Raw genomic sequence first — 24,429 nt, forward strand, 5'->3', positions numbered from 1 at the left:
GTTACTTATTTTAATTTGTGTCAAAAAATATGTTAAAACTTATTTTAAACTCCATTTTCTGTGTAGAAACTGATGATCATCATTCTCACTGCTGCAGTAGCGTTTGGCTGTTTGGATTGTATCCTGCCTGGGATACAACAGTCAGCCAGACTTCAAAAAGATGTGGCTTCCTTCCATATCTAGACTCTAAATGCTCGTTAGCTAGCCCCTTGAAGGTAAATCAGCAATCAGAGTGTAGATAATTTCAGTACTTTCTTGCTGTTTCAAGGGAAAGCAGCTCTGAGGCTTCACAGAAGCAGCAACTAGCTACAGACTTTATTTCTGACATTAAACTAGGTCAATATATTCCTGAGAAAGAGGATTTTGACATAGACACCTGCAGAGACAGGGCTTTTTCTTTGTCTGATTCTCAACTCCAAGACTGATTTGGGGGAAGGCTTGTCCTCTTCAACTCTATTACAGGAGTTTTCCTTTTCTAATATTAACTCGGGGATGAATAAAGTATTTTGGGGGGCAAGTGGATGTTCTCCCTAAACTGAGAAAATAACATGATATGCTGCAAGTGGATTTACCTGATGCTGAACCCATTGTTTCTATCATGCCAGCCTTGAAAATGTGTTAAATGAAGCCTGCAATAACCCTGACCCTCATCCATCAGACCTCAAAAAAGGCAGAAAACTTAATATCAACCCTTTCCCTGTAGACAAGAAGGCAAGGTATTAGATTTCATAAGAGAAATTCCTTCTTTCAATTTATTCTGTCAGGTGTTGTCAGATTGTGGGATTGTTGTGCCACAATTCCTGCAGAACAAAGTTCCTGTCTTAATCCTACATTTTCTAACTTGTCTCAGGTGTTTAAACATGCTTTGAGGAGTATGATGGATTATACAGTTACTGTTATCTACGGCTACTACTACTGCTACAGTTTTGAGAAGATATGTCTGGTATGGACTCAAATGTTTTTAAATGAGGTATTGTCTGAGAACATAATTTAATCTCTACTTCAGACAAGTAGGTTTTGTTTGGCTGTGCTACTGCTCAGGTTCTCAAATAGTTTGATGAAAGAGGAAAATTAATTTAGGAAGTTACTAACATTTTTCAACTCCACATTATAAATCTTACCAATGTGCTGCTTTTTTAAGACAAAATAATTCCTGCCACCTTCTGCCAAACAAGGAACACAAAAGAGATAGCAGGAGGAGAACAATAAGAAAACAGGGATCCTTTCTGAAAAAGGGACAGGCTATGCCTTCGGAATGACTATGCCAGCATTCCTTTTCACCCAGTTCCCCTCCTGTCACTTTACCTCTGTCCTATACTATCTCTCAGTCTTTCCCTTTTGCAACATATTGTTTCAGTCTCTTGGGTACTAATACTGGTTCAGGAGGGTTACACTTGACAATGAATATACATATCTCCTTTAAGAGGAATTTCTCATTTCCCTCCATGCCAAACAGATTTTTTTTCCTCTGGTTCTTCAACACATGCTTTTACCCTTGGAGTCCTACTAGTAATGCATTTAGACCAAAGGAAGGAAGGCTTCTCAGAATGTTTCTGGTTTCAAAGAAAGAACATTCCTGGAGACTTTTTCTAGATCTTTCCTTTCTCATCCAGTTTGTTTAAGGATAAAAATTCAAAATTCCAACTCTTCAGACTCTGTTATGATTCATTGATCTTCTGAGTTTTATGGTAATGTTTGTTTGTCTTTCCAGATTTTCCCAGTTAGGGGTCACCACAGTGGAACTCCAGTCCGCAAATGATTGGCAGTCGATTTTTATGGTGCCAAGTTGCTAGCCCGACGCCCGACCTTCAGCGAAGGCACGCTCATTCACACGTCTTTCAGAGGCCACTCAACCACGGGGAGGACATACAGACTCCACACAAGGCACTCCAGCCGAGAATCGAACAGGAGAACCTCTTGCTGTGAGGTAACAACGCGTTTTATGGTAATAGTAGGCCTAAAAGATGATTAGCATCACATTCCAATAGCCACAGGCTTCAGAAATTTTATCAGATTCTGTGTCTGAGTCACATTATCAATTGTCTGCATCATGCTTTGAGTTAGCTACAGCTCTTGGGTATTTACAAAATGTCTTGCTCCAGGGATACGTTATTACGGACTATAAAATGTTTACATTTGTCCTTATTTAGATGACTTACTGATCTTTGCAGAGTCATTTAGGGTGGTGCTTTTGTAGAGCCTTTGAGATATGTTTCTTCAAAGGTATTTCTAACATAGAGAAAGGTGAATTTGCATCTTGAAACTTTCCTGATCTTCTCCAATCAGTGTGAGACATTAACCACAGAATATCTCAGGATTCTAGGGTTCGTGGCTTCTATGATTCTCATGATTCTTCTTACCAGGTTATTAATGAGAAGTGTTCAGTGGTTTAAAAAATGTGGACCCAAAATTTTCATCCTCTGAGATTTTCAGATTTCAGTTTGGGCCTTTACAAAGAAAGAACTGTATTAGTGGAGGTAATTGGTCACCTTTGTTTTTGCTTGGGAAATAGTTTATATGGGGGTAAACGTGCAAGGTCTGTTGGAAAGTTCAGACAGAGCAAAGCACATAAGTGATCCATGCTATATAATTTCTTTCATGACCTCTGTCTCCAGGACCATTACAGCAAATTACAGACTATACCACAGTGATGTGGAACATAAACAAATATGGGAGCACTATATCTTACCCAAAGTGCAGCCTGGCTATGATGGTTTGGGAGGTAGCTCTACAGTATTCTATAACCTTCCAAGCATGTTACATACTGTCAGAGCAAAATGTTGTGGCAGACAAGTTGAGCAAGACCAGGATAGACACTCATGAAAGGAAAACAAATGAGGGGGTATTTCAGGAATTTGATCCAGTTGTGGGGAATACCCCAACCAGATCTGTTCATCTTCTTTCAGACAGAGTAAATTCTGTACCAAGACTCCTGAAAAACAGATACATTTTCATTTCCATGGTCCATGGTCAAGACTATTCCAGTTTGCATTTTCACACCTTCACTGATATCCAGGGTAATTTTAAAGATTCAGAAAGGATTCCCCAAAAATTATTGTGGTGACTGCTTTCTAGCTCAAGCAACATTGGTTCTCATTTCTTATGGAATTGATTAGGGGCAATTACCACAGGCTTCCTCAGAGATTGGATCTGCTCAGGCAAGATAGGAAGAGTTTGATACGAGCAAATCTCAAACAACTTCAACCAACTGCCTCGATTATTCAATTCTAATATCTTTTAGGCACATAGTCTTTTCTAGATGGTGCCTCACCTATAACCAGGACCCTATATGGGATTATTACTTCTGGTTCTCAAACATTTCTATGAGTTCATATCCTATGACTTGTTTACTCCTTTGGCAAGGAGTATTTGTCAGACATTTCAGCCTATCTGCCTGTGGATCTTCCTCTTCATTTCAGACTTTCCACAAGCTGTTCTATTTGTTTTTAATTTCTCCAAATCTTTTGGGTTTCTAATACCACAAGGGGAACGGGCCCCATTCCTAAGTCAAAGTATGATTAAAGTTCATGAAACTAGTGTTGTTTCAATCTTTCATGTTAACCAGAAGTGATGTTCACAGCACCCATAACTTGCTTAGTAATGACGCCTTATGCAATTTGTGCAGAGTTACATGTATCTGTAATATTTTTGTATAGCTTCTGTCTTGAAAGTCTGGGCTTATTGGGTAATAGTAACAATACATAATTTCCTTCTTATCCACAACAGTCCACTCTCTTATCTTTATTGCTCTTTTTTGCCGTATCAATTTTTGTGATTTTGTTTTTTGGACTACTACCTTTCCTCCCCACTGGGCCTGGCTTAGCCCCATTGTAGGAAAGTTTCCATGCTGTGAGGATTCTGTACTGTCATTTTCATTTGGGCAAGAAAGTCCTGTAGTTGTCTGTACTCTGACCACTGTTTTCCCCACATGGGACTGGCCATTTTGCAGTCAGAGTGTAAGCGTGGGAGAGAGCCAAAGCTTTTTGAAGACCAATTGGTTAATAACAAGGAATTCAAACATCTCCTCTCCCTGGAAGATGCTAACATCTGTGCAGTCACAGAGACATGGTTCAGGGCTGTGGAGAGTACCCTGTCTGTGCAAGGCTGTAATGCCTTCCACACTTTTAGACCTCAAAATAAGAAAAAGGATGAAAGGACCAAAGGCGGAGGTGTATCCAGTTTCATTAAAGCTAAGTACACCTCGAGACTGGTTAAATAGTATGACTGTCTTGAGCTACTCCAGGTCCAACTAACTATAGGCAAAGTATCTTACCACATCATTGTTAGCTATAGGTCCCCCACCATGAGCCAAGAGAAACATACCACCTACCTGGACCTACTGGAGTCACTCTCCATACAACCAAATAACTTGGTCATGGGAGATTTCAACTATCCTTCCATCAATTGGGTGGCACACACAAGCACAAACATGACTGCACAGAGGTTCTTGGATTTTGTCAATACGAATGCCCTGGAATAGACGGACCGCACCCCCACAAGGGGTTCAAATGTCCTAGACATAGTACTCACCAACATGGTGGTTCCCCTCCCTGGTAAGGTCATACCATAAATCAGTCTCGTTCGAGGTAACTATTGGACATGACATTCCCACAGGAGCAGTAAAGCTAAAATAAATTTCCAAAGCTAACTACAGCCTACTAAGTGATAGTATAAAATGTTTCATACCCCCTGCAGACACAGCAAACAATGACTCCTTTGCAGAAGTGTACACAAATGCTTTGTATAAACACCTAAACAACTGTATAGACTCGGCAGTACCTGACCTGATCAAAACCAGGTCCGCCCAAAAAAACAAGCCACCCTGGTAGACCTCAAGCATAAATAGGTTATATAACAAGAGGAAAAAAATGATGTCTAAGAGTAAGAGGGAACTGACTCGGCAGAGGAAAAAATCCCTCCACAGCTTGAACAAGGAAATAAGATATCTTGTAAAGGCCTCTAAAGCTAATTACAAAGCTAAAATAGCATCCCTAGCTAAGGATAACCATAAAGCATTCTTTAGCTACATCAGAAATCTAAAAGGGAATGCCCAGCTATGTGCCAACTAGTTGTGGAAGGTACCACTCATATGGTACCTGAGGAAATCGCCAACCTGTTAGCTGACAGATGTGGCAAAAACTTCACCCCTGCCGTCCCCTCCAGCCATACCTCGAACAATTCCTGACACTAGTCCTTTCCCTAGTATCACTAGAGAGCAGGTCATATCTGCACTCTGTATGGCCAAAAACACAGCCTCAGTGGGACCAGACAACATCCCAGGCTACTTACTTAGCAATCTAAAATAAGACCTAGTGGAACCACTTGGTGCGCTTTTTAACTATAGCCTGAGAACTGGGTATGTTACAGCTGAGTGGAGAATGGCAGTAGTAATCCCTTTGCACAAAGGAGGCCCATCAACCGACCCTGAAAACTATAGACTCATAAGCCTAACCAGCCTCATTTGCAAGGTCATGGAAAAAAATCATTGTAGACCTTATCAACAACGACATAGGTGACCTTCAGACTCTTGACCCAACTGAGTTTGGCTTTGTTAAGGGCAGATTGTGCTTGTTAAACCTGGTAGACTTCTTTGAGAATGTCACCAGAATCCTGGATGAAAGTAAGACAGTGCATACTGCCTATCATGACCTAGCCAAGGCTTTTGACACAATTCCCCACTCAGGCATCATTGAGAAACTTCCCAGCTGTGGATTAACCCTTACATCACTAGATAGGTAGCCATCTGACTCACAGACTGAACTCACATTGTTAAAGTCAGGGATTCCACCTCTACCTGTAGATGAGTCACCAGTGGCATACCAAAACTGGGCCCCTTACTGTTTGGAATCTATTTTTCAGAAGTTCAAGCCAAAGTAGATGCCTTGTGGCTTACCAAGTTCACTGATGATTGCAAACTGGATGCAATCATTGTGTTTCCCAACAATGTTAACATTACAGAAGAGGCTAACACAGACAAACAACTGGTGCTAAAGCCACGGGCTAAACCTAAATGCAAAAAAAGTGCATTATTATCCCCTTTGGCAAAGAGGAATACCCTGCCAATTACAGTATTGACAGCATTCTCCTAAGCTCAAACCCAGTGGTGTGAGACTTGGGAACTCAGTTTGATAGAGACCTAAACTTTAATCACCATGTCTCCACAGTGGTAAGGAAAGCCTTCTATATTGTGCATCTCATAACCAAGGGCATCACATCCAGGACTAAGGATGTTATAATTCCACTGTACGCAACCCTCATTAGACCACTAATTGAGTACAATGCCCCCTTTTGCATATACCTTACAAAGAAAATTCAGGGCCTTCAAACCATGTCTTACGTGGATACACTGAAAGCCCTGTCACTGTACTCTGTATCTTACAGGCTGCTGAGGGGCAACTTGTGCCTTGCCTTCATACAGGGCTGTCTCCAAACCTGTCCTAAGTGAAATGCACATCCACAAATCAAATAGGACAAGAGTCACTTGATCCAGGGATCTTAACCTAGCCTGTGACATCAACAGAACATGCTGGAGAGACAGATATGTTTCCCAGATATCTCTGCTCCTTTGGAATAGGGTCCCAATTCACATTAAGCAGAACTCCTCACTGACCATGTTCAGGCACAACCTGGACAATAGGATGGGGGACCAGAAATTCACCCTGGGGGTGGCACCCTTCTCCTTTATGGACAGAGTTAGTTAGTGCTGACCTTAGACTCGCTCTACAAATAATGCCCATCTGTCCAAGGTCATTTGGGGTAATTTGGGTATAATATGGCTAAGACTGTAATGGTAACGGGTACAACATGGCTAGGCTTATAAGGGTTTTAGGGTCGTTAGCCTAGTAACCTCCTATGAGCCTATGAATGTACTGTTATCGTTAAGTAGAACTTACACAACTAAACTTTATTTTACTTTAGGCAGCTTGGGAAAGTATTTGAAGTGCTTTGTGCTGTATTCTATTAGGGAAAAAGTTACTTTTTTTTTACAATATACCTGTTTTACTGACTATTGCTACTAGGCTTCCCTGGAAATCAGGCACCTTTTTCAACTTAATCATGGAACAACTTACTAGATGTTCTTTGTGTTTCACTGTTGCAGTCATTACATTTGGGTTATCTCCATGCAGGTAGCCCTCAGTCGGCCTGATTAACAAAGTCTTGGGTCCTGCGTTGGTCCCTTCTTCATGACGTCAGGTTGTCAGGGGTATAAAACATGCAGCCAACGCCATTACACCAGTCTTTCTTGCTGTGCGGTGCCCAAAGCAGAAGCAGTTCGCAAGTGCCGGTCAGCCGACTCCTGAAATTTTGGTTTTCGAGTTTTAGAACCGAAGTCTTCAACTAAAGCTAAGTACCCCATTGGGGAAACTTTTTCTTGCTCCTTACCGATGTCAGTAAAAGTTAATAATTGCATTACTTGTGGAAAGCAAATACCTCATAAAGATTTTCATTCATACTGTATTCTTTGCCTAGGCCCTGACCACAATGTACCTTGCTGTCGGTTTTGTGCTTTATTTAATCAGCGCACTATCCGTCGTCGGTATATTTTCTCAAAATGTCGTTGGTTAGCCATTCGATTACCGGTATTCTGAAAAAACGCAAAGATAAAGACAGAAACAGTGCCGCCGAGGTCCAAAACTGCTGATGATGCTTCTCCTAAGCCAGTCGCCAGTTCGCTGGTACTCAGTGAGGCACTTTTGCAGCCCCTGATACCCACTACGTCTGATTTGAAGGCCTCTACTGAGACCCATTCGGAGTCCGGTATGCTGCAAGATGCTTCAACTATGGAACCTGCGGATGTCTCTACCTTGGATGGGTCCGGAGCCGCTCTGCAGGCACCGGCGTCTGAGGGTGTATTCAGGCCTACGGACTTGCATATTAAGCCAACACCTCCTTCTTTACTTAGGCCAAAATCTCGATCCATGCCTAAAAAAACGACGATGCCTAGGCCACATGCTCAGGCCTCTATGCCTAAAAAACAAATGATAAGAATGACTGAAGATCTAATATCTCTAATCAGGGGTAAACAACCCCCCACCTTCTAAGATGCTTTTGCAGCACCTGATGCCTGTTCTGTGGATTCGCAGGCCTCTACCAAGACCCTTTCGGAGTCAGGTATGTCGCAAAACTCTTCTTTGACTAAGGATCCTGCGGTTGTCTCTCCCTTGGATGGGTCCAGAGCTGCTGAGCAGGCACTGGCTTCTGAGGAATTACTTTGCACTACTGATTCTCGACACAAACCGACTTCTTTCACGTCTACCATTCTTTCGAAAACTACCAAGTTTCTAAGACCCAGGGTATGAACTGATGACCCAGTCTCAGGCACCTGCTTACTTGCCTTAGTCTCAAATGCTTAAAATGACGGAAGACCTTATCATGCTGATCAGGGGAAGCCAAGCTACCCCTTCGAATAGAAAAAAAGATCTGTCCTCAGTAGTTTTGTCTGAACAGGAGTCTGATGACTCTGATGTATCTGAATATGAAGACATGCAACCCCTCTCTGCTTATGAGGATTCTGATGCAGAGGACTCCATTCCTTCAGCCTCTCCCCCAAGGACTTTTCCTTTGGAGAAACCCTTCATACCTTAAGGGAGCATTTTCAATGGGAATGTCAGGACTACCCTCAGTCTAAAAAGAGACTCAGTAAATTCTTGGATCTTCCACAGCACAGACCCCTGGCCATTCCCCCAGTCCTGGATGTAGTGGAGAATGTTTTCCTGGAGTAGGTTCATAGGTAGATACTAGGCTGTTGGCCCTAGGGCCAATATAAATCCAGCCAAAAAGGTATCCTGGCTTTCACCACCCAAGAAAATTATTTTCCTGTGCCCCTGTCAAGCAGAGCCACAGAAGTGATCCCCGGGGTGAATTTCCTATTTCCCATCCAGTCATCAAGATTTTTCTTGAAGAGTGCTAATGAGGAGCTCTGTTTGACATAGACAGGTAGTCTGTTCCAGAGTATGGGAAGTCTCTGGGACAGGAATCTATCCCTCCAGCATGTTCTGTTTATTGTGGTGACAAGGTTTAGATCCCTAGAACATGTAGTTCGGAGGGATTGGGATTTCTTTAAGTGAAGCATGTCCAACAGCTCTGGGTTTGACATAGCTTTGTATGTTACGCAGAGATCGCCTCTGAGTAGGCGATATGCGATGGAGTAAAGCTGGAGTTTTTTGAGACGGTCTATGTAGGGCATCTGAGGCCTAGAACTGAAGTTGATTATGAATCTTCTGATCAGGGTTCTGTTTTTTTCTGATTCTTCTGATGATCTGGATTTGCCCTTATCTACTTATGAAGATTCTGATGCAGAGGACTCTATTCCCTCTGCTTCCCCTCCTGAGGATTTTTCTTTTGGTTGAAACCTTACATACTCTAAGGGAGTATTTCCATTGGGAAAGCCAGGATTTTTCTGATTCAAAAAAGAGGCTTAGGGATTTCCTTTTTCTAACTCAGCATAGGCCTTTAGCTATTCCTCCTTACTAGACATTGTTGATGATGCTTTTTCGGAATCTAGTTTGTCCCTTGATTCCCTGCCTTCTTCTCCCAGAAAACCTGACAGATACTACAGGGTCCTTGAGTCCCACAAGTTCCTTTTTAAAAATCCTATTGCAGATCCAGGGACTATTTCACAGGGGCCCAAGGGCATTATGCTTCTACTGCTAAAAATCCTACCCCTTCTGATAGAGACTCCAGGGCACTGGATAGATGGGGGTAAGAAGGTTTACACTTCTGCAACCTTGGCCATTAGGGCTTTAAACTGCCAGTTTCATATTAAAGTATCAGCAACATGTTATTGGACTGCTTATACAGAAAATTATGTTGATTCCTGACTGTGTGGAAAATAAAGAATTACAGGATTTAATGCATTCTGCTCAACAAGTTGGAAAACATACTTTGCAATGTGGTTTTGATTCATTAGAGGCCTCTTGCAGGGCTGCTGTTACTGGGTCTGTGCTCAGAAGGCATGCTTGGCTTAAGGAGCAATCTTTGCCTGATCATGTTAAAGCTAAATTGTTGGATGCTCCTTTAAATTTGGACCACCTGTTTGGCAACAAGGCTGAGGAAGTTCTTAAAAAGATGGAAGATAAAGCTAAATCTATGCAAACTGTTAAAGATTTTTTTACAAGTTCAGCCTCCTAGATTTAGTAGGCACTGGCCCTCTAAAAAATGGTCCTTTCCAGCCCCTTCCAGGTCTTCTCAAGCCAAACCTAGACACAGCAAAAACCCCAGGTTTCAGTCCCAGCGGACACACAACTAAGCATTGGGGGGCCTCCACTTCCAAATCTGGGAATAATAAGACTCCCACCTATGGTAAACTGTTTCAATGACTTCCTTTTAAAATTTCCAAGCACTTATCAACTGACTGCCCCTTCGGGGGGAAAGACTGCTCTTCATGCAAAGAACTGGGAACTCATTACCCAGGACAAATGGGTTTTAAATATAGTGTCCCAGGGATACAGATTTCACTTCCGCACGTTGCCAATACCAAGCGGGTTGCCGGACTTACCCCCAAATCAGTGGGCAGAGGCCCAAAAACAAGTACTTTCTCTCTTAAGCATGGGGGCTATTCAACTGGTACCAGAAGAGGAAAAAGGGCAAGGTTTCTACTCGAGACTTTTCCTGGTACCCAGAAAAGACTATTCATGGCGTCCTATCCTGGACATGTCTACTCTAAACACCTTTTTGGAGATTCCAAAATTCAAGATGCTGACTCTTCACCAATTACTTCCTATGCTAGGCAAAGATGCCTAGTTGGCAACACTAGATTTAAAAGAAGCATACCTGCACATCCCAATCAGGGAATCTTGCAGAAGAGCAAGGCAGGCTACACTCACTATCAGTTCTCTGTACTACCCTTTGGCTTATCTACTGCGCCCAGGGTAGTCACAAAGTGCCTAGCTCCAGTTATTGCATTTTGCAGGCAAAGAAATATTCAAATATACCCATACCTGGACGATTGTCTAATTCAGGCAGAAAGCCAGGACATACTTTTGAATCATCTGGCTTTTGTACAAAGGGTTCTAACTTGTCTGGGGTACACCATAAACGAAAAGAAATCACAGCTGGTACCCTGTCAACAAATTACACTCTTGGGAGCAAGCTTGAATACAACTTCCCAGATGGCTTACCTCACACCAGAGAAGCAAATTCATTTGACAACCTACTTCAAACAAGTGGCCACAAAAACCCTGCTATCTGCAAGACAAATACTGCATGGCCTCCTGCATTCTTCTAACTCCATATGCAAGACTGCATATGAGGAAACTACAGTGGTATCTAAAAAGCCTATGGTGTCAACATTCTCAAGACCTGGAAACAATGATTCCTAGCATACCTTGCCTACGCCTAGAGTTCCTTTGGTGGGCAGAGGCCTGCCACCAAAACAAGGGACTACCTTTCACACCACCCCCTGCCACCCACACCCTAACAACAGATGCATCAGACTATGCATGGGGGGCTCACCTGGCAGGGAAGTGCATTCAGGGAAAATGGAACCCAAGTCAAATGCACCTGCATATCAATCAAAAAGAAATGTTAGCTGTACAGAATACTCTGATAGCCTTCAAGGACCACATTCTTCCAGGACAACTAATGGTAAAGACGGAAAACACCACTGTTATGTGGTACATAAACAAGCAGGGGGTACACATTCTTACCCCCTCTGCAGACTAGCCATGGCATTGTGGAACACAGCCTTGAGCTACCAAGTGCACCTTCAAGCTCAATTCCTGCCAGGAAAATTAAATACACTGGCAGACGGACTAAACAGAAACCTCATGGACCCACATGAGTGGAAACTGGAACCAAGGATTTTCAACATGTTGACAAGCAAATGGGGGAGCCCAAATATAAACCTGTTTGCCTTTCCCCAGAACTACCAGTTGGACAAATTTTGCACAAGGACTCCCCACAAACAAGCCTGGAAGGTGGATGCTCTGTCCTTCAGCTGGAAAAACCTATCAGTCTATGCCATCTCCCTTCTGCCTCTGCTCTCCAAAGTACTACTAAAAATCAAACAGTACAAACCAAGGATGATTTTGATTGCTCCAGACTGGCCACGCCAACAGTGGTACCCCCTCCTGCGCACTGTGTCACAGTTATCTCCATGGCACCTGCCTCAGACTCCTTCCCTGCTGTCTCAGCAGGAGAACCAGATTCTGCACCCTCAGCTTCTAACACTGAACCTTGCAAACTGGCTAATTACTTAATCTCTCCTTTACCATCCCTCAGCAAACCTGTGATGGATATCATTTTAGAGACAAGGAGGCCTAGTACTAGAAAATCTTATGCTGAAAAATGGAAAAGATTCTGTGCCTGGAACCGATGAGCACAGCAGCACTCAATTTACCTCAGATTTTACAATACTGAGAGGCTTCATAAGGGCCTGTCTTTTTCCTCCATTAAAATCCACACCTCAGCCATTTCAGCTCATTATAACACAGAACCTCCCCTCTTCTCTCATCCACTGCTCAAGCAGTTCCTCAGAGAGGCCAAAAATTTGAGACCACCCAGGAGAGCTTCAACCCCAGCCTGGGACCTTAACTTTGCCTTGGAGAAACTCACTCTACCTCCTTTCGAGCCAGCTGCAACTGCAGACTTAACATTTCTTTCTTGGAAAACAGTTTTCCTTTTAGCAATCACTTCAGCTAGAAGGGTATCTGAATTACAGGCTTTTATGGCAGTGGAGCCTTTCATCATCTTTCATGCAGACAGGGTGTCCCTCAGAACCAATCCATCCTTCATGCCCAAGGTGGTATCCAGTGCGGTTCTTAATCAGTCCATTCATTTGCCAACCTTCTTTCCCAATCCACAGAATAAAGGGGAATGGATACTGCATTCCTTAGATGTGCACATACAACTTAGATTCTACTTGGACAGGACTAAACCTCAAAGGAAATCTGAACAACTGCTGGTGGCATTTGCTGCAGGGGCAGAGGGGAAGGCTATTTCAAAGCAAACCATTTCAAAATGGATAAGCCATTGCATTAATTTCTGCTATAAGCACCATGGAAAACCTATCCCCCAGGGGATCAGACCTCACTCCACCAAGGCTGCATCTACCTCTACAGCCTTTCTCAGAGGCATCCGTACCAGGGACATCCTAGAAGCTGCTACCTGGAGTTCTGTACATACTTTCACCAAGCATTATCATTTGCCAATTTTCTCTAAATCCAGAGCTGACTTTGCCACTGCAGTCTTGCAGGACCTTATAGCTGGCCCTAATGCTATCTAAATCCCTCCTCCCAACCATAGCTTTGGGAATCTTCCCAAATGTAATGACTGCAACAGTGAAACACAAAGAACATAGTACAGTTGTGTACACTTACCATAAATGTAGATGTTCGAGTGTAGTCACTGTTGCAGTCCTGGTTACTTTCCCTCCAGCCCCCTAACTTCTTTTGGGTATACCTCTACTTTCCTTTACTATGCTTAAAAGCCTTTTTTGTGTATTTGCTTTTTTGTTGGAGGTATATCTTTGTGTTTTTATATTTAATTGCTTCCCATTAGGGGGGCACCTGGCATCTGGGGCAAGAAAAACTGATGTAATAGCATCGGCTGCATGTTTTATACCCCTGACGACCTGACGTCATGGAAGAAGGGACAGCAACCAACACAGGACCCAAGACTTTGTTAATCAGGCCGACTGAGGGCTACCTGCAAGCAGATAACCCAAATGTAATGACTGCAACAGTGAATACACTCTAACTTCTACATTTATGGTAAGTGTACACAACTGTACTTTCCTCAGTTCATCCTACTTCTAGTCACAAAGAGAGGAAACTTGTCAAACATTTGCCATCATAGCAGGTTGCTAAAATGGGAACCATTTGAAATGTCAGAATCCACTAGAATGAGTCCCAAAACATGGAACTGAAAGGCAAAAAAAGCCTTGGTATATCCAGTTTTCTCTGAGGTTTGACGATCTCTGAGCTGTTATATATAATTTTGGGGGTATGAATGCTTGCCCCTGCAAAAAAGATGTTTAATGGAGAAGAGCAATGTTCAAGATTTGCTTTTCTCAAGGATTTCTGATCTTTTTTCATTGTATTGGCACTCAGCATTTTGAGTACTGACATTTAAATAGGGAGCCTGTTAAAATGCCTCAGCTGTAGGTGGGTAACTGTGATGTGGCCAAGCTGGTTCCTTGGACCACTCATGTTTTTCCTTTGCTGCCGCTGGTGTAGTCCCTACAACCATCACGGTTAGACATGTCCTTTGTGGCTGTTAGAGTGCATTTGATGGACAATGGAAAGTCATTCTTGTCAGTCTTGGGAGAAGGGGCGTAGGATGTGTCTCTGTGTAGCCAAAAAGGTGTGCTTGGCCTAAGGGGATTATTGCTGGCTATTCTGCATCTGTTTGTTTGTTTGTTTTGTTTCAGAAATTCCTATGAAAAAGAAACAAAACCAACAAAAAACTAAAACATATGCCTTCTCCTGTCTCAGTAACCCTGGACAGGAGTAATTTATTGGGCTCTTGACCCTTCTTATGTGGCTTTTTCTGGTATAAGTCAAAAGGATTTTTCATTTTTTGAAGAGATTCAAGAAATTGAGCCACCAAATGATAGTGAAGGAACAGATAATGTGCTCTCTCTGTAGATTTCTTATTTAGATTCTGAGGAGAGTGTGGTTTTTCCAAGTCCTTTTGAATGATTCTGTTTCTGTGAAACTATTTACAGAATGAATCTATTGTTTCAGTGGGAAAACAGTGACGTTTCTCAGTCCTTCAGAAAATATTATGATTTATTACAAATGGAATTTCCAGAACCTACTCCTGTTCATTCTATTCTGTCTGCTTTGGATGGCATTTTTATCACAGTCTGCAATTCCCTGACAGTCAGCCCACTAGCCCTAGAAAAGCATACTGAGTATACAACATACCACAGTCATTTAAGTTTTTATACATTCATTCCGGATCTGACCCAGCAACTATTGCTTTAGTGAAGTCAGTTGCTGCTGAATATTTGGTTAATACTAATCCTTCACCATCTGACGAAGACAGTAAAGTTTTTAATAAGTTTTGGGGAAAAAGTGTATTCTTTTCTTGTTTTTAGAATTTTCAGCCGTCAACTCATATGTTGAAGTTTATGCTTGCCGCATGTGAGAATGTGAGGAATATTTTGGCATCTCTTTCCTTTCATGAGGAGAAATCTTTATGTAACATAGTGTCTTCTGTTTCACAATTACTACCCATTGTTTCAAATGTACATATGATATGGCTGCTGCCAGTAGAAATGTTTTAAGGAAGTTTGACTGGCTGCATTCTCAAAACCTCCGAGATTATGTCAAAAATGAAATTTTGAATTCCTCCTTGGATAATGCACTGTTTTTTGACCTTCCGCTGCAGATTTAATTAAAAAGTGTGATGAGACAGAGAGAAGCTGATTTAGGGGATCACTCAGATTTTAGCCATCTTTCGCCAAGTTGACCATGAGATTCCATGCTCCCTCTACAATGTTCAATAAAAACAAAATAAACAGTCACATCAATCTGCTGGTAAGCAATGGAATGGAGGTTCCACCCTGGCAGTCCTTAATTCTTCCATAAAGTCTTGACCTTGATTTCTGTGTTTGCCAATGGATTGTTTCAGACACGTTCTGAGAGTAATCCATCAAGGGTACAGATGGCAGTGGGAGTCTCTCCTTTTTTTTCTGGGGAGTTCCTCTTCTTTTCCCTGTTGTCATCCAGCATGTGCTGACTCAGTGGGTGATAGAGGCTATTCTTTCCTCTCAGTTATAACAAGGGTTTTATTCAAGGATGTTTCTGGTGTCAAAGAAAGAAGATTCATGGAGAGCAGTTCTAGACCTTTCAGTTCTGATCCAGTGTGTAATAGTGACCAAGTTCAAAATGATGTCACTTCACGTTACCCCTTATTCCTGATTTGAATTCCCTAGTGACCTTTGATTTAAAAAATATGTCATCACATTCGTTTAGATCAAGGTTTCAGTGTTAACTGTTTTAGTGTCCAGTCTCAGCATGGAGACAACCACCTTCTTTGGGTCTAGGAGTTTCTCCGGGAGGTTCTTCTTGGAGTGCAAGGGGAAAGAATACCTGTCGTCTGGGATTAAGTGCCATCTCCTAGTTAGTCTTCTTCCAGGCATATCCCTAGAAACAAAAGCAAAAGGTATAAGGAATAACTAGTATTTTATGAAGAATTTATCACTATTAATGTCATTATTTCAATATATGTAAATTTTATGTATAGCTGCAACTTAATGCATGTTCATGCTGTACTGATTTTGATTGTATTCCATTTCTTGTTATATGTATACTGATGTTATATATTTGCCTTATTTTTTGTATGCCTTGTTTACTTATTAGTTGGAGCTTTACTCCCCGGGCTCCGCTGAAAATGGATTTGTATCCAGTTGGACTTTCCCAGTTAACAAATGTAACAAATGGGAGGGTGGCTTAATGGTTAAGGTGTTTGCCTTACAAACGCAAGGTGCAGGGTTTGAGCCTCAAAAGGGATAACTGGCTAGGCTTAAAATGGCTCACAAGGGCAGATAGCTTAGTACTAAACTATGAACCTATGAACTATGAAAATAATAATAAATATTTATCTAAGGACACTTTGTTCATAAGCATAATGCTCTTACCTTGGCCAGGCGTTTGTTTCAGTTTTCATTTCTGGAGAGCAGAAATCAATACCACAAAATATGCTGTGGGGGTGGAGGGGGGTAAAGAAATTCCTGACAAAAGTATGTCAGAGGAATTTAACATATACAGAGACAAGGATTCTACTCCTGCATATTCCCAAACTCTGATTCAGAAGAAAGTTGATTCTGTCCAATTCTGTTAGAGGAGTTTTCCTTTCTGAGATTATTTCTAGGAAGAATGAAGCATTTTTGTGGGAATAAGTGAATGTTCTCTCTGAAATGAGGCGGTATTTTGATATCATGTAAGTGGATATGCCACAAGCTACACCCATTCCTCTTATCTTGCCAGCCTTGGAGGATGTGCTAAATCCTGCCAACAATAACTATGACTCTCAGTCTTTATTCCCCAAAATGGCAGATAGACTTTATAAAATATGTAAAACTAATAAATTCTTAATTATGTAAGGAGGTTGAAGGATTGTTCTGCCTAACTTCCTTTAGAAGGTATGCTCTGTCTGAATCCTATTGTTTCAAACCTGCCTAAAGCATCTATTCATGCTTTGAAGAGTGTGTATGATTGTGCAGATACTATGTCTGGAGGCACTGCTATTGCTACTGCTTTGAGAAGACATGCCTGAGTACGTAATTAAACTTTTCTGATGTGGTATAGTCAGTGATTTTAAACTCAACTTTAATAAGGAGGTATTGGTTGACACTTTTGCTATTCAGGTTCTCAAACAATTTAATGAATGATGGAAACTGATTCAAGGAGTTTCTAAGATTTTTTTAAACTCAATGTAATATTTATCTTAAAAATCCTCTGCTTCTTTCTAAAGACAAAATAGGTAATACCTGCCATCTGCTGGCAAACAGAGAACCAATGAGATGGCAGGAATGTAACAATAAAAACAGTGATCCTTTCAGTCAAAGGGACAGACTACACCTTCAGAATGACTATGTCAGCATTTTATCCACCCCTCCTATTTTGTGAAAGTACCAAAATTCAAATGCTGACCCTACTGAGTCTTGTACCTTTAATTCCTGTTCTGAGTTTTATGGTAATACAAGACCTAAAAGAAGCTTATCACATTTCCATAGCCATAAGCTTCAGAAAAATTCTCATACTCTTGTGTCTGGGTCACATTGTCAGTTATGCACTGATACTTCATTGCAGACTACAGGGCATTCATGTATTTCCTTATTTAGAGGACATGCTTATTCTTGCAGAGTCTTTTTCCAGGTGTCTGGAGTCCTTAACATTTATTTTTTCACTCCTTACTAATCTAAGATTTTAGTTAAATTTTCAGAAATCATTGAGTCAATCATACAGGATTCTGTTTTTAGGCTGCCTTATAGACACTTCTCTCCAAAAGGCTTTCCCAACTCAAGAAAATGTGGATTTCTGTCTGGAAGCTTTCCTGAACTTCTCCAATGAGTCTTACGCTTCAAACAGGAAATACCTCTGGATTCTGTTTGTCCTCTTAATTGGTTACTCATGAGAAAAAATTCAGTGGTTTCCAAGAAGAAAAAAAAGTGGGCCCAACATTTTCATGCTCTGCAATTACAGTATTGGATTTTGTGAAGAGTGAACTGCATTGGTGGAGACTGGGAAGCAGTTTCTGTGGCAGTAATGCTGCAAGGTTTGTAGGACTTGGCATACAGGCCAAAGCACATAAATGTGAAAGAGAGAGAGAGAGAGATTAGCTGTGATCCATGCTGTAAAATCTCACCTTGATGGTCTGCTTATACAAGCATCCTCTCAGGAAGACCTGTTAGACCATCTTAGTTATACTCTGCCTTCTACATAGTCTGGGGTTCAAGACAAATCTAAAAATAGTCTGTGTTGATCCATACCCGGGACCTGTTTCTTCTAGGCTGCAGGTTAAATACGCATCTAATGCTACCTTTTCTCCCACGAGAAAAGGTCCAGTTTCTTTCCATGTACTTTCAGTCTCTACTGCCCCTTCCATCTTGCACTGCAAGGAAATTTTTCATGAGTGTGTCCACCTCATGATTTCCTTTGCAAAAGCTACAAATGAGAAAAAAATGAGTGGCACCTAAAATCTCTTTGTTCCCAATATTGTCACCCTTTGGATGCACAGATCCCTTAATTTCCATTTCTGAAAAGAGAATTACAGTGGTTGATCTTACTCATTCCAGGGCTTTCGTTCAAACCAGAGGTTCCCACACAGATGCTTCCGACCTAGCATGGGTGGCATGAATGGACTCCCTAAGAGTTCAGGGTCAGTGAACCCCAAAACAAAAGAAGGAAATGAGAGCAGCCATTTTTACGCCCTGCAGATATTTTTGCACTCATGGAATCCAGGTTCCCTCAGGATGTTCACAGACAATACAACTGTCATGTGATATATTAAAAAAAAGCAGGGAGGGAGCAAGTCTTATCAGCTATGCAGACCAGATCTTCTGACATGGAAACAGCAAATCCGTCACAACAAGCAGTTTATATTCCCTCCCAGGACCATTTCCTGGCAGATTCTCAAATGAGAATGCGTTGTTAAAAAGTGGAAACTCGAGTACTATTTCCAGCACAAGCAATAATGCCCAACAGGGTGTGTGTTCTGTGTAAATAATGCCCAACCAGGGTTGTTATGAGGTCCAAAGTTGCAGGCAGAGGGCCTCATTACCCTGGAAGGGCATTATTTACACAGTAACACACCCTGTTGGGCATTATTGCACTTATAGGGAACGGGCTGTATGTAAAATGCATTTTACTTATTTTTAATAACTATTATATATATATATATATATATATATATATATATATATACACACACACACACACACACACACACACACACACGTAAAGTAAACACAATAAAATAACTTCTTTCAATATCTTCGTCTTAGCTGGATGCATTCACCCCAATCCCGGACCTAAGTCACCCACAAATAACAATTACCCTCCCCCTTCCTCTAACCTTTCACACCCCTACAACACTCTTACATTTTTCACACTCAGTGCCCAGATTCTCAACAACAAAGCACATCAGTTTCAAGCATGGCTTAGTCATAACCAACCTGACATTGTAGCCATCTCTGAAACTTGGCTCAAACCCACTTCTCTGACTCTGAAATCCTACCCTCTAGATTTCACACTCTTAGATGTGACCGCCCAAAGAAAAAAGGTGGAGGCATTGCATTAATCTATTCCAATCTACTTACCTTAATTCCCCTACCAAGCCCCATTCCTAAATTTGCCAATGCAGAACTAACAATCAGTCTATTAAAAATGAATAATCACAAAAGTCTCTGTATCATCTCACCCGGAAAAAAAAATATTTCAACCCTTGAAGACATACTCCAATGGGCCTCAGATGAAATTAACCTTGAAACTAACATACTAGGCGATGTAAACATCGACTGGAATAAAATTAACAGTCCCGTAGCCTCCCTTTCCATTAACCTCTAACTTTACTCAAGTAACCCACTCCATCACCAGACACAATAAAACAAATCCCCCAGGATCCACTCTTGACTGGATCTTAGTCACCCATCCAATAAAATTACCAACTCTGGCACCATCCCTGACTATTAATGACCACCTCCCAGCTTTCATTTACCATGCAACCACCTCCCATCCACACCAACATCAATATATTCAAACCCGCAACCTTAGTAAATTTGACCCTAAAACTTTCTCTAACTATCTCAAACAAATGAATTGGAGCATTTTAAAAACCTTTCCACTCGATAAAGCCATAGACCACTTTAGTTCTACTTTCCTAGATGCTCTAAATTCCCAAGCTCCACCAAGGAAAAAAGGAATAAAAACTATAACTGCCCCTTGGCTAACCAAAGAAACAAAGCAAATTATGCATCAAAGAGACAAATCCTGGAAGCTTTACCAAAATAATAAACATCCCAAAACCCTTCTCCAATATACACAGCTCCATAACTTTGCAAAAAAACAAATCTTGAAAGACAAAAAATCCTACTACACCAAGCTCAAGTCCAACCATCTCCAAAACCCTAGGCTTTTTTGGAACTCCATAAACTCGCTGCTCAACCCAGGCTCCAAAAATAACCCCTGTCTGGACCCAAGTAAATCTGACCTCGAATTAGCCTCACTTTTCAACTCTTTCTTTATAGAGTCAATATCCAACCTAAAAAAAACTTTTCCAAACAATGACCCATCTCTCCTACATTCCACCTCATCTAAGTCCCCAAATAATTTCCTCCCATGTCTGAGCTTAAACCTGTCTCCACTAACTACATAAAAAGACTTCTATCCAAACTTAAAACCCTGCTCCCATGCACCTGACAACATCCCCTCTTCCTTTCTCAAGTCTGCTGCTGATGGTATAGCTCTCCCAATTAGTATCCTAATTAATAGATCCATAAAGGAATCCTATGTCCCTAAACTCTGGCATTCTGCCTTTATTCTTCCTCTTAATAAGTGACCAAAAACACTAACATTTCAAACTTCTATAGCTCTTCTCTCACCAATCTCCAAAATCCTAGAAAAATGCATCCACCTCCAACTTATGCCTTTTCTGACTAAAAACAACTTCTTACCCCTACCCAACATGTCTTCCGACCAGGGCATAGCACCATAACAGCTCTACTCTCATTCTTAGAAACTGTCAATCAAGCCCAAGATTCTGGGAACTTAGTGTCCACAGTGCTCCTAGATCTCTCTAAAGCATTCAATACTGTTTCCCATAAGCACCTTCTAAGTCATCTCTCAAACCTAAATCTCTCCCAAAACACTCTTTCTTGGTTCTCAAGCTATCTGTCAGATAGATCTCAGGCTGTGAAATGGAAAAAAATGCACCTCACCTTCTTCCCTCCCCTACCGGAGTACCACAGGGGTCCATCCTCAGTCCATTGCTGTTTAATATCTTTATCAATAACTTTCACTCTGCTATTCCTAGTGCCAAAATCATCTAATATGCAGATGACTCTACACTTGTCTGCTCTGCCTCTAACCTCCCTGAACTCCTATCTAAAACTCAGACCGCCTTCTCAACTACTGAGATCTGGATGTGCCAAAATCACCTTTCTCTCAATGCTAACAAATCTAAAATACTGCTATTCACACCCTCAAAATCTTTCTGTTTTGATAAAAATTCCTTCCAATTCCTTCCAAGTCCTTAGCCAAAGCAACTCTCTGATCGAAGTTGTTCCGTTTGCCAAACTACTTGGTGTAACTATAGACGAACACCTTAAGTTCGACATCCAAATTCAGCAAAATATAAAGAAAACCCACCAAAAATTAGGTATGCTATACAGGAAAAAACACTTTCTCTCTACTTCTACCAGACATACTCTGGCCTTCTCTTATCTTCTTTACGGCGCCTCACTACTAACTAACCTACCCTCTTCCATCACTTCCAAACTTGAAAGCTGTTATAACAAAATTTCTAAATTTGCCACCAAAGCCAAACATTCCATTCATCACTGCATTGCCCTCCAATCCCTCAACTGGTTAGAATTCACAAATTAGCTGGACTTCCTTCAGCTCACTACAGCACATAGACTAATATTTAACCCAACCAAATGCCCCGCTCTAACATTCTTCCCCCATGCACCCCAAATAGAACTCTCAGATCTGAACACCAAAACTTAATTACTGTCCACAAACCTAAACGTCTGCTGGACAACTTCTCCTCTCCTTCTCCTTAGGTCAGAAATGGAACTGTCTCCCTTCTACACTAAGGACAATGTCAAACAGAAACAACTTCAAAACTCAGCTTTACACCTACCTCTCCTCTAAATGGAAATGTAACTGCATTCTCCCTACCTAGAACTCTTTAACAAAAGCCCTTAGGAGGGTATCCTCCTGAGTTCCTAAGCACCTTATAGCTGGCTATAACCTTCTATACCTAATTCCCATATGATCTCTCACACTCTGTAAATACTGTAAATGACTTTTGAATTTGTTAAAATGTGTCTGCATGATATTTTTCCACTATGGGCAATGTTGCTCACTCTTTGTATTATCTGATATGTATTTGTACTTATAATTTTATTTTTATTGGACTGCTGTTTCATGCAGCTTTTCTCCCCAGGCCTCCACTGAAAAGCGGGCTTTCTGGGCCCAGTGGACTTCCCCAGTAATCAAACTGGAAATAAATAAATAAATAGTCCCTCTGTCTAATGTCTCAAACTTGCTGTTACTTCTTCCCACACCATTTACATAAATTATTTTATACCCAAAATAAAACATTTCCAAGAAATATTCAGATAATTACTTAATTTTTGGGGTCCCTTATTCACGTTTATCAGTCTCTGGGGATTGAATATGATATACATTTAAGTTTCAGTTTTTGTTTCTTTGAGAAAATGCATGCTAAACAAATCCTGTTATTCCAGCAACCTTGTAATTTTATGAGTAATATTTGAAATCTGGTCCTTTTCTTGAGCCTTTGTGCTCCGTTTATTTTACACTTATGAAACTATACCCAGAGGCTTCCCATGCTTTGGAACAAGATCCCAGTTCATATTAGGCAGAGCCCCTCACTGACTCTCTTCAAGAGAAATCTTGATGAGTGGATGGGAGATCGTAAGTTTACCCCAGGGGTCACATCTGTGTCACTGCTAGACTGGGGCACAGTAAACTAATTCTATTATATAAGGGGACCTTCATTGTGTCACTACTAGACACAGTATTCTCAATTTATTCTGTACATTTTTGTACCATTTCATGGGGTGGCAAATGCCACATCACTATGGCTAGGCTTACAAATGCCCCAGGGCAGATAGCCTAGTACTATACTATGAAACTATGAAACTTTATCCAGATTTCTTGAGCTACGAGGTTGAGAGGTATGCACCTCTGAACTGCTGCTGTTACCGCACGATGGATCTAATCTGAGCAGTTACAAAATGGTTAAAGAAATGAGAGGGCATGAAGTATAAGGAAAGCTTAAATGTTCTAGACATGCACATAACTGGACAACAGAAAAGAAGAGGTAGGGCTTACCATAAAGACATACCACTATGTCAATGGACAACTCTGAAGGATGACACTGAAGAAGATAAGATGATGACACTGTTAGCACCTTTAAGGAAGGGAGATTCAAAACTGGCCGTACATGAAGTGCCGGCCTCCTGAAACCCAATAAGTATAGGTACCTGTGCCAATGAATGAGCTGGGATCACAGCCAGCCAGCCAAGGTCTCTGCAAGGCAGGTAAAGAAGGAGGATTCTCTTCTTCCTCAGCAGAAGGGGGTGTATCCATATGCTGACCACTCTCACCTGCATACCTGGAGGTTAAAACTAAGGTGACGAAGGGTACTATACTCAGTCCTGGAAGATATTCTACAGACATGATGTGAATGTAGGTGTATGAGTGTACATACTAAGCATGACACTCTGTATTCCAGTACAGAGGGCAATAACTGTGGGTGATGGCATGTAATATCATTGTATCAAGCATTATATAACAGTTCTGGTGTCGTGTTACCCTGGTATCAACCCGCTTCCCACATACATTCTAAAGCAAAGGGGGAACAAAAGAGAAAATGATGGCTAAATAGCGCAGGTACCCTGACATTAGACATGTTAAGGCGAAACAAACAAAAAAAATCATATATAATTTTTTGCATCATCTGTAATCAAATGGCTCCCATCTATTAACATAGGCATATTGTGAACAACAATGCAATGAAATCAAATTAGTCTAAATAAGTAAAAACACTTCAGATATTATGTAGTATTACTAATAATAATAATAATAATAGCAAAAGCTTCCAGTTATGCCAGTACCTGGCAGATACCATCAGCAACTAACCAGTCACACTGTAAAGTATATTAACCATCCTGAAATGGAAGATAGCTCCGTAAAACACGGTGTATAATAAGTAATAATACTTACC

This window comes from Protopterus annectens, chromosome 2.part2 (assembly GCF_019279795.1).
Source record: "Protopterus annectens isolate FY-2018-M chromosome 2.part2, PAN1.0, whole genome shotgun sequence".
Lineage (NCBI taxonomy): Eukaryota > Metazoa > Chordata > Ceratodontiformes > Protopteridae > Protopterus > Protopterus annectens.